Source organism: Bos grunniens, chromosome 17 (assembly GCF_055505025.1).
Source record: "Bos grunniens cultivar Pamir isolate PY7600 chromosome 17, Bosgru_T2T1.0, whole genome shotgun sequence".
Classification (NCBI taxonomy): domain Eukaryota; kingdom Metazoa; phylum Chordata; class Mammalia; order Artiodactyla; family Bovidae; genus Bos; species Bos grunniens.
This window is the reverse complement of record NC_141181.1, coordinates 65,527,226-65,540,413: the sequence shown is the minus strand read 5'-3', so window position 1 is coordinate 65,540,413 and position 13,188 is coordinate 65,527,226. Positions and strand designations below refer to the sequence as shown.

The 13,188-nt window shown below is 49.4% G+C and overlaps 1 protein-coding gene across 4 annotated transcripts in view; it reads right to left on the bottom strand.

Moving 5' to 3' along the window:
- KIAA1671 (KIAA1671 ortholog) overlaps positions 1-13,188 on the bottom strand; it is a 185,324-nt gene that overhangs the window by 160,991 nt on the left and 11,145 nt on the right. The window contains exon 1 of one of the 4 annotated variants that reach the window (XM_086346036.1): positions 11,318-11,484. The exons of the other annotated variants lie outside the window; for them this stretch is intronic. The gene's annotated coding sequence lies outside the window, so the exon portion shown is untranslated. Of the gene's footprint in view, positions 1-11,317; positions 11,485-13,188 lie in introns of those variants that run through there. 4 annotated transcript variants of the gene reach the window in all.

The window sequence follows — 13,188 nt, the reverse complement described above, 5'->3', positions numbered from 1 at the left end:
GGGCTACAGTCCGTGCAGTCTCCAAGAGTCACACAACTGAACACATATTCAACATCCTGTGATAAACTGTAAATGGAGAAGAATATTTAAAAAAAAAATGTATGTGTATATATAACTGAGTCCCTTTGCCATACAACAGAAATTAACACAATACTGTATATCAGCTAGAATGACCTTTTCCCAAAAAGGGAATCTAACCATGTTACGTGCCGTGTAAACTCCTCGGAGGCGCTTGGGATGAACTTCATCCCCTTCTGGGGGTTCTGTGTTGCAGCCCCCATCTCTCTGCCCTCAGCTTTCACTGATGCCCTTGCCTACCCCACCCCAGTCACACCGGCTCCAGCCACCCTCCCACCGAAAAGCCTTCACATATGCTGTTCCCTCTGCCTGGAAGGACCCCACTACCCACCTCCCCTCCACCCCTACCCCACCCTGACCACGCACACCTCTTTAGGTCTCAGCTTTAATGGCCCTTCCTCAGCACAGTGGGTTGAACAGTGTTCCCCCACAAATTCAAGGCCACCTGGAATCTCGGGATGTGATCTTATTTGGTCTTGGCAGACATCATAATGCTGTGACGAAGTCATCCTGGATTACGGTGGGCCCTGATCTGATGACTGCCATGCTCGTCAGAAAAGAAAATGCAGATACACAGATATAAGCCAAGAGACACTAAAGGGGGGAACTCCCTGGCGGTCCAGTGGTTGAGACTCTGTGCTTTCACTGCTGAGGGCTGGAAGTTTAATCCCTGGTCCGGGAGCTAACATCCCAGAAGCCATGCCATGCTGCCAAAAATAAAAAAATAAAAGAAAAACTAAGGGTTGCTGGAGGCCACCAGAAGCTGGAAGAAGGAAGCCGCCCCACCAACGCTGCCCTTAGAGCTGTTGAGGGGGTGCAGCCCTGCAGACACCTTGATTTTGGATTCCAGACAGTGAAGAGTACATTTCTGTTGTTCTCAATAACACAGATGGTGCTTACTTGTTACACCAGCCTCAGGAAAGCCTGAGCCCACCCCTCAGCTAAAGTACCTCCCCCAGACTATCTTCAAAGCCCCCTGTTCCTCTTCCCCTCTCCTGTGATGTCCTGCCTCCACGCCTGCCCATAAACTCCCAGGGAGAGGGGGTCTTGACTGCTGGGGTTCCCTATAGCAACCAACTCAGAGCCCTGCGTCAGCAGGCATCCACAGGTGGTTTCCAAATGAATTAATCTGACATTTGCATCAGGGGAGCTCAGAAAAGTCAAGGGACTCACCCAGGGCCACACTCCAGGGAGAGGCAGACCGCTGGCCTCTCTATACCTGGGATCAGATGAGCCCCGCGCGGTGCTGCCACACACCCCGCACCGACTCCAGCCCAGGAGGATAGGTCTCTTCTCCCTGATTGCCAGCTGCCAGGCCCGTGCCCTCTGGGCTCTGCGCCCGATTAGGGGCCTGACCTCCTTGGCAGGGATTCGTCTCAACTCAATGAACCTTTTATCTCAATTACAGAGATAAAAGCCTCTGTAATCCTCCAAGAGGAACCCCGTGGGGGCAAGGGTCGCCCTGGGGTTGGGTTACTCCCATGCCCAGGGGGCAGTCCCGTGGTGGTCACTCAAGAAGGTGGGCCTCGCCCATGGGAATCAGCCTCCCAGTCACCCCGGCTCCTCCCTCAAACCCTCAATGCCTGACTCTGCAGCTCTCCAAGGGCCGGACAGCAAACGGCACTGACTCACGGAGCAAAAGTAGTTCCAGGCGGGAGAACGTGCCCACTGGGTGCTAGCCTTCCCTTAACACTTATGTATCAGTCACCCTTTTTAACAGAGACAGCAAGAGCGTGGGCTCAAAGCCCCTGGGGGCATGCGGCCTTTCCCGTCTGCCTTCGGCACCGTGGTTTCCGCATCTGCTTTGTCTGCATGCACGGCTTCCACCAACCGCGCATCGAGTACTGTGTCGAGCACTCGCAGGTGGCTGCGTCGGAGAATAAGGAAGCCCCAGTATACGGAAGGCCGACTATCCTAGATGGGACTTACAGCATCTGTAGATTTGGGTACCCACCCTGAGTGGGTCCCAGAACCCATTCCCCACAGATACCAAGGGATGATTGTACTTGCTGACATGGTCTGGTTTCCTTCCCATCCTCTCGATATATATACACATATATACACATATTACATATTATTATATACACATATATTTTATTTTATTGGCCGCTGAGGCTTGTGGAATCCTATTTCCCCAACCAGGGATGGAACCTGCGTCCCCTGCAGCTGAAGCATGGAGTCTTAACCACTGGACCGCCAAGGAAGTCCCAGTTACCTTTGTATCTTGAAAGTAAACTTCTGTTTATGGCCAGAGGTACTGGCTTTTCCAATTTACAATAAGGATACACAGATTCCTTTGAGCACAGCTAGGCGGGGTGACTTTAAAGCACCGAGTGACTAATAACATAGAGGGTGTACAGGCGTACTTCATTTTATTGCCCTTCAAAGATACTGCGTTTTTCACTATGGCTACCCTGTGTGGACTAAGTCTACCGGGGCCATTTTCCAACAGCTTTTGCTGACTTCCGATCTCGGTGTTACATATTGGTAACTCCTGCAATACTTCAAACCCTCCACCAGCAAAAAGGTGATGATTCGCTGAAGGTTCAGATGATGAGCGGTGTTTTTGAGCATTAATGTACTTTTAAAATTAAAGTGTGTACTTTCTCTTTTTTAGCCATCATGCTATTGCGCCCTCAACAGACTACAGTATAGTACTTACGTTCATAACTTGTATGTGCATTGGGAATCCAAAAACTCATGTGACCCGCTTTATTGTCATACTGGCTTTATTGCGGTGATCTAGAACCAAACTTGCAGTCTTTGAGGTCTGTCTGGATAGATGCGGGAAAAATTCTGAAGATGGTTGTGTGGATGACAGGGCTTGGGGACCTCTGCCCTCACCCATTCATCATCTGTTCACTCACTCTTTCACTTTAGCGGACACACACATAATATAACACTTCCAGCAGTTTCGTAATAAATTCCTCAGCTCTATCCAGAACAGAGTGATATGTTACGCGGCTGTGTCTCTTGGGCCAGGTGCCCATAACAATCACTTAGGGGAGATTTCTTTTTTAATACGGATGTTCAGGCCCCACACTAGACCCCAGATCACCCAAATGGTGGTCCCAGCACCTGTATTTTCTTGGAGCTGCCCGGGATGGGGGTGGCATTCTTTTTTTAATCTTAGTCCCCTTCCCACACCCAGGGATCCAACCCACGCCTGCTGTACTGGAAGCGTGGTCTTAACCACTGGACCCCACCCCACCTCTGGGTGGGGAAGATCCCCTGGAGAAGGAAATGGCAACCTCTCCAGTATTCTTGCCTGGGAAATTCCCTGTGGGAGCATCTAACCCAGGCCGGCGTCCCAAGGAAGCTCACAGTCGGGTGGGGGAGATCGAGATATTTCCAGAAAACACATCCCATGATGTAACAGATATTTTCACAGGAACTCAGTCCCTACAAATACAGATCCTAAGAGTCTCCCACAAAAATTAGGTACCAGCCACACCCATTACGATGATTGGTTTTAAAAACAAACCCAGAAAACAAGGGGTGTTGGTGGGATGTGGCTGCGCATAGCTGGTGGGGATGTAATACAGTGCAGCGCTGTGAAAAAGTGTGGTGGCTGCCCAAATGATTACAAATACAATTATCATATCATCCAGCAATTCTAGCTTCCGGGGATCTACCTAAAAGACTTGAAAGCAGGATTTCAAAGAGATATCCGTATACCTGTGTTCATAGCAGCATTATTCACAATAGCTAAAATGTGGAAGTAACCCAAGTGTCCAGCGACAGATGACTGGATAAATAAAGTATGGTGTTTATGTACAATGGACTATTATACAGCCTTAAAAAGGAAGGAAATTCTGACACATGCTACAACATAAATAAACCTTGAGAATGCTATGCTCAGTGAAATAAGCCACCGAAGGGCAAATATTGCACAAGTCCATATAAAGTCCCCAGAGGAGTGAAATTCGTAGAGACAGAAAGTAGAATAATAGTTACCAGGGGCTGCAGGGAGCTGGGAATGGGGAGCTAAGGTTTAATGGGTGCAGAGTTTCAGTTTTGCAAGATGGAAAGAATTCTAGAGATAGATGGTAGAGATGGTAGTGTATTTAATGCCACCAAACTGTATACTTAAAAATGGCTAAGATGCTAAATTTACATTTTGTGCATGTCACCACAATTTAAAAATAATTTTTATTTTTTAATCTGGTGCCAGATTCTGGGGCCTGGGCTCCAACCCCAATTCTACCCTGCTGGCCTTCGGCAAGTTCCTTTGTCTCTGTGTTGCTGCGTCATCTGTAAAATGGGTATAGAAGTAAGAATCCCTGCCTCGGGGGCGCCACGGGGAGCATGAAATGAGTTAACTAAGTGCTGAGCGGAGCACTTGGTTCACAGCATGTCTTCAGTGTGTTAACAGTTGTATGATGATGGTGGCTATTACTACCATCCCCTGTCCACACCCTGCTGGACGGAGGGAGCTCTGAGCACCCACGCAAAAAATATGTAAGTCCAGGGGGGTCTATTTTTGGCTTTGTGGTTTGGTTAATGCCAGGTGCCATTTATGAGCGAGGAATAAAGACATACCGCAGGTGAGAAAGTGGAGAAATTAAACTCACTGAGGACAGAGGCCAATCTGGCAATAAATAACATGTCCCTGCCTGGAGCCTGGGGTCAACAGCCCTCTGCCCTCGGCTTGCTGGGTGACGCAGGCCAAGGCCCTGCCTTCTCTGGGCTTCAGCAACCCCAGCTCCCCCAGCCCACCCCTGCTGTGAATCCAAGGGTGAGAGATCGGCCCACGGACCAACCTGGGCCCCACCGGAACCCCAAATGAGGGGGAAAGCCAGATGCCCTCAAGCGACCACAGGGTCAGAGGGGCTCGGACACACTCGGGCCTTTCTGCTTCTGACTCACCGCAGCAGGAAGTTGGGGGGTGGAACCCGCCTACCATCCACACATCGGCCTCACCAAGGCCAACGACCCCATTTGTCAAGGGCCCAGTCGGGCAGAACACAGAGTCCCTGGCCTTGGACAAACATTTTACCCAGAATATCTGGAAAGGAAGTGCCCCGAGGAGTCACCTCATCCATCACCCTGCCTCCATCACCCTTTAGTCTCCCCCTTTTCAAAGAAACACATCCAAGCTCATCCAATAAACACACTGGGATGCGTCTGATACTGATACTGTGGAAATACTATTATTATCATTATATTAATGATAATTGTAACAACAGCTGCCAAAGACATCCCCAGCTCCTAAGAACTTCACAGGCAGCATCTCAGTCGATCCTCCTAACAGCACATGCAAATCGGCTTTCCTCTCATCCCCATTGTACAGACAGGGAAACTGAGGCTGAGGACTGAACTTGCCCGGAGTAACAACAAGCAGCAAGTGGTGAAGCCAAAGAATGAGCCCAGGCTTTCTGGACACAAGAGCCTGCCTGCTCAGCTCCATCTGCCCGTCCCTGATTCCAAGACCATTTTTCTGAGCTGCTACTACAGGCCCCATCCTTACCAGTCCTCTGAAGTTGGCCTCACTATCACACCCATTTTGCCGATGAGGAAATGGAAGCAGAGGCTTCCGTTGATGTGACTTGTCCAGGGGCAAGATTGGAACTGGGGTCTGTCTCTCTGTGGGACTGTGGTCGTCCTCACCAGGCTGTGACTCTGGGGGTCCAATTATCCTGCCTATGTCTCCCCCTTCCCCTCCCCACTGGCAGGGTCCCCAGGAAGCTCTGTCCTCCTAGGGCAGGAAAGACAGGCAGCGTTTCTCCTGCAAAGCCCGGCACACTTGGGCCCAGCCAGAGCCAGGTGGCCTGTGGGCTGAGTCGGGGCCAGGCCTGTGGGGAGATGGGTGGGGAAAGGGCCCAAACCAGTTCCTCCACCTGCTGGGGTGGCTGAGTGCTGGAGCATCCTCAAGCCGTGGCCTGCCCGGTGGGCTCTGCACATCACCTGGCGGCGGCCAGTGGGTCCTGAAGCTCCACCCAGAGCGCTCAGGAGCCGTGGTACCCCAAGCCAGCTCACAAATCTGCTGTGGGCTTGGGGGTCGGGGAAGGCAGCAAGGATGGTTGCCTCCAACCACAGAAGGGTTCAGGGCTGGGGGAGGGTACTAGGTGGAAAGAAGTAGGGATTAGGCAGCAGGAATCCTGACATTTCCTCTCGAGAACAGCAGCTCCTGGCTGGCTGCGTGACCTTGAGCAAAACAGCATCCTCTCAAGGCCTTTTGTTCCTTCCCCTGGAAAGAAAAGCTTCCAACGGGAAGGCACAAAACCCCAGACAGACTAGTTAGGGCCCGGATCCAATGCCTGCCTCTGGGGATGCTGCCATCCCCCTCCACAGACAGGGAGCTGCTGAATATGGACCAATCCTCCCAGGAGGGATGCACCCAGCTCAGCGTTCCAGGCTGCAGCGGGGGCAGAGAGCCCTGAGTCACTGACTCAGGATGAGGACAGGAAGGACCAGGTGGTGGGGGGCCCTGGAGACCAGAGATGGGTAAACTTGTTCGAGCTCCAGCCAGCGGCCTCCGGCAGGGCATGCCCATAGCCACGAGGCCAGTCACACGGCCGGCCCATTCCGAACGGAGGGGAGCAAGGCTGGTGAGGACAGAAACCCATCCTTGCCGCTGAAAAAATAAGCCAAAGCTCCCATCCACCGCGGGTGAGTCAGCAGTGTCACCAAGAGCCAAGGGAGGCCAGAAGAACTGAGTAGGGACTTTGGCTCCCAGTTCTGCCCGTCCTGGCTGTGTCTGCAGAGTCACCTCCCTCTTAGGGCTCAGTTTTCTCATCTGCAAAATAAAGGGACCAAATTATTGCTGACCTAGCGGGGTCATCTTCAGGTTGTGCCGTATGAAATCACAACATTGCACCACTAGCTGGCCAACAAAAATGACACTTCATATGTTTCCATCCAGCATGTGGATGAGAGCAGTATTCAGCACAGGAGCAACTAATGCTGAAATTTAAGTCTCTCCTCAGTTGTAGCAGAAGAATGTGTTTTTCTCATTCATGGGACATAATGGAAAATATCTCATCACACCCGCTCTCCCCCAGTATAACAACAATACGACAAAACAGCACACTCCGGGTAGGGGGGTTGGGGTGGGGATGGCCTGTTAAGAGTTTATGAGGGAAAGTCCCAAGTACATCAGAGCACAGAGTGTACGTACCATGGTGATAACGCAGTGGAGGGAAGGCTGACATCAAAATATTTTGATAAAAAAAAAAAAAAAGCACTGTAAAGGCCCAGTTGTGGTAGGCAGTTTTTTGAAATTTGTAAAGCATTTACCATAACCTAAATTTGCAGTCTTTGCAGACTTGTGCACACATATTCCAGTTTCAAAACAGTTTTGCAAATCACACACAAACAAAAGAGACAAAAAAAAAATCATACAAAGAAAAAGAGAGGAAGCTTTTTAATTAAGAGATTGCAATTACAAATGTTCTGCATTAGAATGTAATAAATCTCTGGCTATAGTTAAAAAAAAATTCTTTAGGGGATGTATTTTTCTGTGCTTTAGATCAGATATAACTAGTAGGATGAACACTTTTAAAAAATATTTTTAAGTTTAAAAAAAAAATGAGTCAAAATGTGGTCTGGCCATACAATAGAATATTATCTGGCCCTAAAAAGGAATGGAGTCCTGATATACATGACAACATGAGTGAACCCTGAAAATACTGAGCGAAAGAAGTCAGCACAAACACCACATACGGCATGATTCCATTCATATGAAATGTTCAAAATAGGCAAATCCACAGAAACATAAAGTAGATTAATGGTTACCAGGGACTGGGGTAATTGGAAGGAAATGGAGAATGACTGATAATGGGTACAAAATTCCTTTTTAGTGATCATACAAATGTACTCAAATTGTGGTGAAGGTTGCAGAGCTCTGTGAATATACTAAAAGCCACTGGACTGTATACTTTCTTAATTTATTTCACTTAATGTTTTTATTAAAGTATAATTGACATACATTATTAGTTTTATGCATATATATTGCAAAATGATCACCACAATAAATCTAATTAACATCTGTCACCATACATAAAGTTTTCTTTTTCTTATGATGAGAACTTTTTAAGATCAACTCTCAGCAACTTTCAAATATGCAATACAGTATTATCATTAACTATGGTCACCACAGTGTACATTGTATCCCCAGGACTTATTTCTTAAATGGAAGTTTGTACCTTTTAAATAGCCATTTCAACCCCAGCCTCCGCCCCATGTTGGCAACCACCAACCTGCTCTTTGCATCTATGAACTGGAGGTGTTGTTTATGTTTTGGCTTTTTTTATTGTTGTTGTTTTAGATTATACATATAAATGAGAGCATATGGTATTTGTCTTTCTCTAATTCCAGCTAGCATAATGCCCTTGATCCATCCATGTTGTCACAAATGGCAAGATTTCACTCTTTATTATGACTGAATAATATTCCATTGTATGCTTCCCAGGTGGCTGTAGTGGTAAAGAACCCAGCTGCCAATGCAGGAGATGAAAAAGACACAGGTTTGATCCCAGGGTCGGGAAGGGAAGATCCCCTGGAGGAGGGCACGGCAACCCACTCCAGTATTCTTGCCTGAAGAATCACATGGACAGAGGAGCCTAGCGGGCTGCAGTCCATGGGGTTGCAAAGAGTCAGAAATGACTGAAGCGACTTAGCACGCACACATACACAATATTCCACTGTATGTATGTGTGTGCGTATACATATATATACCACCACTTCTTTATCCATTCATTCGTCAGTAGACACTTAGACTGCTTCCATGACTGGAGTTAGGAATAATGCTGTGATCAATATGATGGGCAGATATCTTTTCAAGATAGTGTTTTCATTTTCTTCGGATGAATACCCAGAACTGGAGTTGCTGGATCCATTTTTAATTGTAATTTGAACTGTACGCTTTAAATGGATGATCATATGGTATGTGGATTGTATCTCAATAAAGCTCTTATTTTAAAAAAGTGAGTAAAGTTTAAGAAAAACATTAACTGAGAAACAGTCCCAGGTAGTACATAAAGATGAAAAATTTTCAAGGTATATAAGAATGACTGGAGTTTGGGGAACAGAACTGATGCATTAAATCATCAAAACACAGGCTCTATGTGGGCTCAAATTCCACCTCCTGAGGGACCATCAGCGAGGGACTTGACCTCTCCAGACCTCAGTTTCCTCATCTGGAAAATGGGAACAAGAATTCCTGCCTCTCTGAGTCACCATGAGAGTACAACGGGTTAGCACAGTGTCTGGCATATCCTAGCGGGTTGATGGAAGAATCAGTGAGGGACCAGATCTTTTGGGTGGTTCTGACCATAGGATCATGAGCACTGGGTCCCAAATTCAGATCTCTCATGAGTACCATTTTCTGAATAGGTGAAGTGAGATAAAACATGTAAAGCATTTAGCAAGTCCTCAATAAACATTGTTATTTTCACGGTTGTTAAATCATTGTGCTATTGCCTGGGTGGTAATATTTTGGATGGTTTTTATTTTTTGCTTGTGTTCTACAATGATTCTGTCTTGCTTTGGTACTGAGAGAACCACCCAAAGAATTATATTTAGTACGCAGCATCTTTCTGTAGTATGATCTTGGATTTCAGATAGAAGGGAAACCCAGCTGGGGTCCTGGCCTGTTCCAGCCGCCCACTCTACCCCCTCCACTCACACTAGACACACGAGAACTTCAGAGTCCCCAGGGCCGCTCTGCCTCTGCAATCACTGTTACAGGAAACCCCCATCCCCAAACCAAACCAGCTGTGGAGGAAGATTCCAGCCATAGCCCAAGCCAGCAGCCCAGAGGACCAGTGATCCTCCCGACACCTTGCCTCCATGATCCACTCCCTAAAAATACAGTTTCTGGGGGAAAATTTCGTACCGTCCCCCAACAACAACAGCCAGACTGATTACCTCCAAATTTGGGAGAGATATTTGGGATGTACCGTATTGTGGGTACAACATTCAGTCCGGAGGATCCCAGCAGAACCCCCAAGACGTGGAGGCCACCCTTCAGAGCAGCTGAAGTGGATAAACAGAGCCTGGAGGACCGCCGAAGGGGGACCAGGCGTGGCAACTTGGCATGGCACTGAAATGGAAACGGATGAGGAAAACCTGGTTTTCAAGATCGGCCCCAGAAGAACACTCAATGGGGCAGACGCTCCAGATTACAGACCTTGGCGAGGGAGCAGCCTCTTGTCCAACGGCTGCGTGTAGCGCCAGCAAGACTAATCCTAATAATCACTGAGGCTGCCTATTACTGATCACTGACTCAGTGAGCCTGTTTCATCACAGGCTCAGACGTGTGAAGCCATGTTAAACATACTGCAGAGCAGCGTGGAATCAGACAGCAAGACAACAGCATTAATAATAGCAATGACAAGGACTTCCCTGGTGGCCCAATGGTTAAGAATCTGCCTGCCAATGCCGGCGACATGGGTTCTGTCCCTGGACAGGAATTAGGATCCCAAGTGCCATAGGGCAACTAAACCCATGCACCACAAACTACTGAGCCCAAGCACTCTAGATCCCACGTTCCAGAACAAGAGAAGCCACTGCAGCTAGAAGCCCGCACACAACTAGAGTAACCCTCGCTCGCCCCAGCTAGAGAAAGCCCACGCACAGCAACAAAGACCCAGCACAGCCAAACCAAAATCCATACAGTTTAAAAAATAATGATGATCATGACAATGACAATTCATGACTGGGAAGTAATGCATGTATATATATACATACATACACACACACACACAACACATCTTTATGCATTCATTCATCAGTAGACACTTAGATCGCGTCCATATCCTGGCGAGTATACTCAGCATAGCGTCTGGCTCCGTGTCGTCTTAAATGTACTAGATGACGATAAAGAGGAGGAGGCGGCGGCACTGACTGTGGGCCCAGCTGTGCTCGGACCTCCACTCATCACAGAACCACCACCCTCCCAGGTGAGACTACTGTCAGCCCCAGTTTACAGAGCAGGAGGGGCTTCCCAGGTGGCTCAGTGGTGAAGAATCCGCCGGGCAAGTAGGAGAAGCGGGTTCGATTCCTGGGTCCAGAAGATCCCCTGGAGGAGGAAATGGCAACCCACTCCAGTATTCTCGCCTAGAGAACCCCATGGACAGAGAAGCCTGGCGGGCTACGGTCCACGGGATCTCAGAGTCCGACACGACTGAGCGCGCACGCACGCACGCACGCACAGAGACTGTAGGCCGATGAGGCTGTTTAACTCCCCCTGTGGTCACTGAGCTAACCCCCATGGACATCACCAACCCCAACTCACCTCTGAAAGCCAGGCTCTGCTAACTGTCCTGCCTGACGGCTCTCCAAGCCCCTTCCTCTCCCGGGCCCTCAGGGTCCCCAGTGGTTTCAGGCCTGCTTAGAGGGGGCCAACCGACCCTGTCCCTCTTCCCAGGTGTGGGTGAGCCCATCCTTCTGAAATCCCTGCTGCTGCCAAGGGAAGAGGAAGAAGGGTTCTCGCTGAGCTCATTTACAGGGGCCGCCTCCAGCCTGATGGGAATGGCCAGAGGCTTTAATCTGGACAAACGCCCAGGCCTCAGTGGGGACAGGAAGCATCCCTGAGCGATAAAGATCAGGACCGGCTTGTGAGCGTGCCTGGGTGCTTTGTGTCGGCCAAACCAGCTGGCCCAACCCCCCTTCTCTCCAGCCCCCACCACGGGCCCTGCCTGGAGGAGGTGGTCAGGGTGTCCCCCCAAGCCTAAGGTCCAAACCCACCAGTTACAGATGACAGCATTGTTAGAAAGGGCCTCAGCCCTCAAAATGAGAATAAATACCCATTCATATAAAACAGTAGTAGCTCGTAAACATTTGCTGTATCCCAGGCATGTCACTAAGCAGTTCACAGACAGCGGCTCATTTGACCCTCACAGCCATCTTATTTCACAAAGAAACTGGGGCTCAGAGAGGGAAAGTGACCTGCCCAAGGTCACACAGCTAGGAGGTTCCAGAGCCAAGATCTGAATCCAGGCCACCGGAGAAGGAAGCCCACATTCTGTCTACCATGCGGTGCTGATGTCTCTCCATCACACATTCAAATACGAGTCTAAAACTCACACTGAAAAAGATGAGCCCTGGTTATCTTTCGAATGTGGGATTATATGAGTGCTTACCTCCTCTTTTTTATCTGTATTTCTAAATATTTGACGATGAGCACGTGTTATTGCTGAGTACTACCAAGCCCAGCTGAGCACTACTACAATAAGTACTACTAAATGTATTGTAGTAAAGATAAAGAGAATAAAAATGATGAGTTTGGAAAATGAACTGAGAGCTACCCAGTGGAGCACTGAACAGTTACCTTGCCACCACCTCAAGGCGGCACGGTTGGTAAAGAATCTGCCTGCCAGCGCAGGAGGTACGAGAGACTCAGGTTTGATCCCTGTGTCGGGAAGGTCCCCTGGAGGAGGAAATGGCAACCCACTCCAGTATTTCTGCCTGGACAATTCCATGGACAGAGGGGCCTGTCCTGGTAGGCTACAGTCCATGGGGTCGCAGAGAGTCGGACACGACTGAACAGGCACGTGCTTGCGTTAAGGCAGAAGGGCCGGCCAAGGGTAAATAGTAAAGGTAAAGAACCCCAGAGAGATGCACGCACACAGTGGGGGCTTTACCTAATATCACCACCCGCTCCAACAGACTGGCCGTTCACCCCAAAGGTCACCCACAGAACCTCCTGGGAGCTCCTGGCCAGGCTGAAGGGCAGGCATTGGCACCCCACTCCATGGGTGTGGACACCAGGGCAGAGAGGGGATGCCATGGGACAAAACAGAGGCAGGAGGTGACCCTGGGGCAGCGCGGCTCCCAACCAAGCAATGTCATCCTGGTGGGCTGATGCCTCGGCATGGGAACTGGGTGACACCCTGAAAGCCCCGGAGGTTGCCCAGCTGCACCGACTAAAGCCAGGGCAGATGGCTCACACTGGCTCTGCCGGGTCAGCCAGCATTCTGGGCATTCCAACGATTCCTCCAGAGCTTTTTGCTGTCCCCCCTTCCCCCACCCCATCCCCTCCTTTTAATGAAGGAAGGCAGAGGGACTGTGATGAAGGCATCCGGAGAGAGGCGACGCTTGGACGTCTTATCGCCTCCTCCCTGCAGTGAAATCTGACGATGACCAGGCACGCGGCACCTCTCCAGG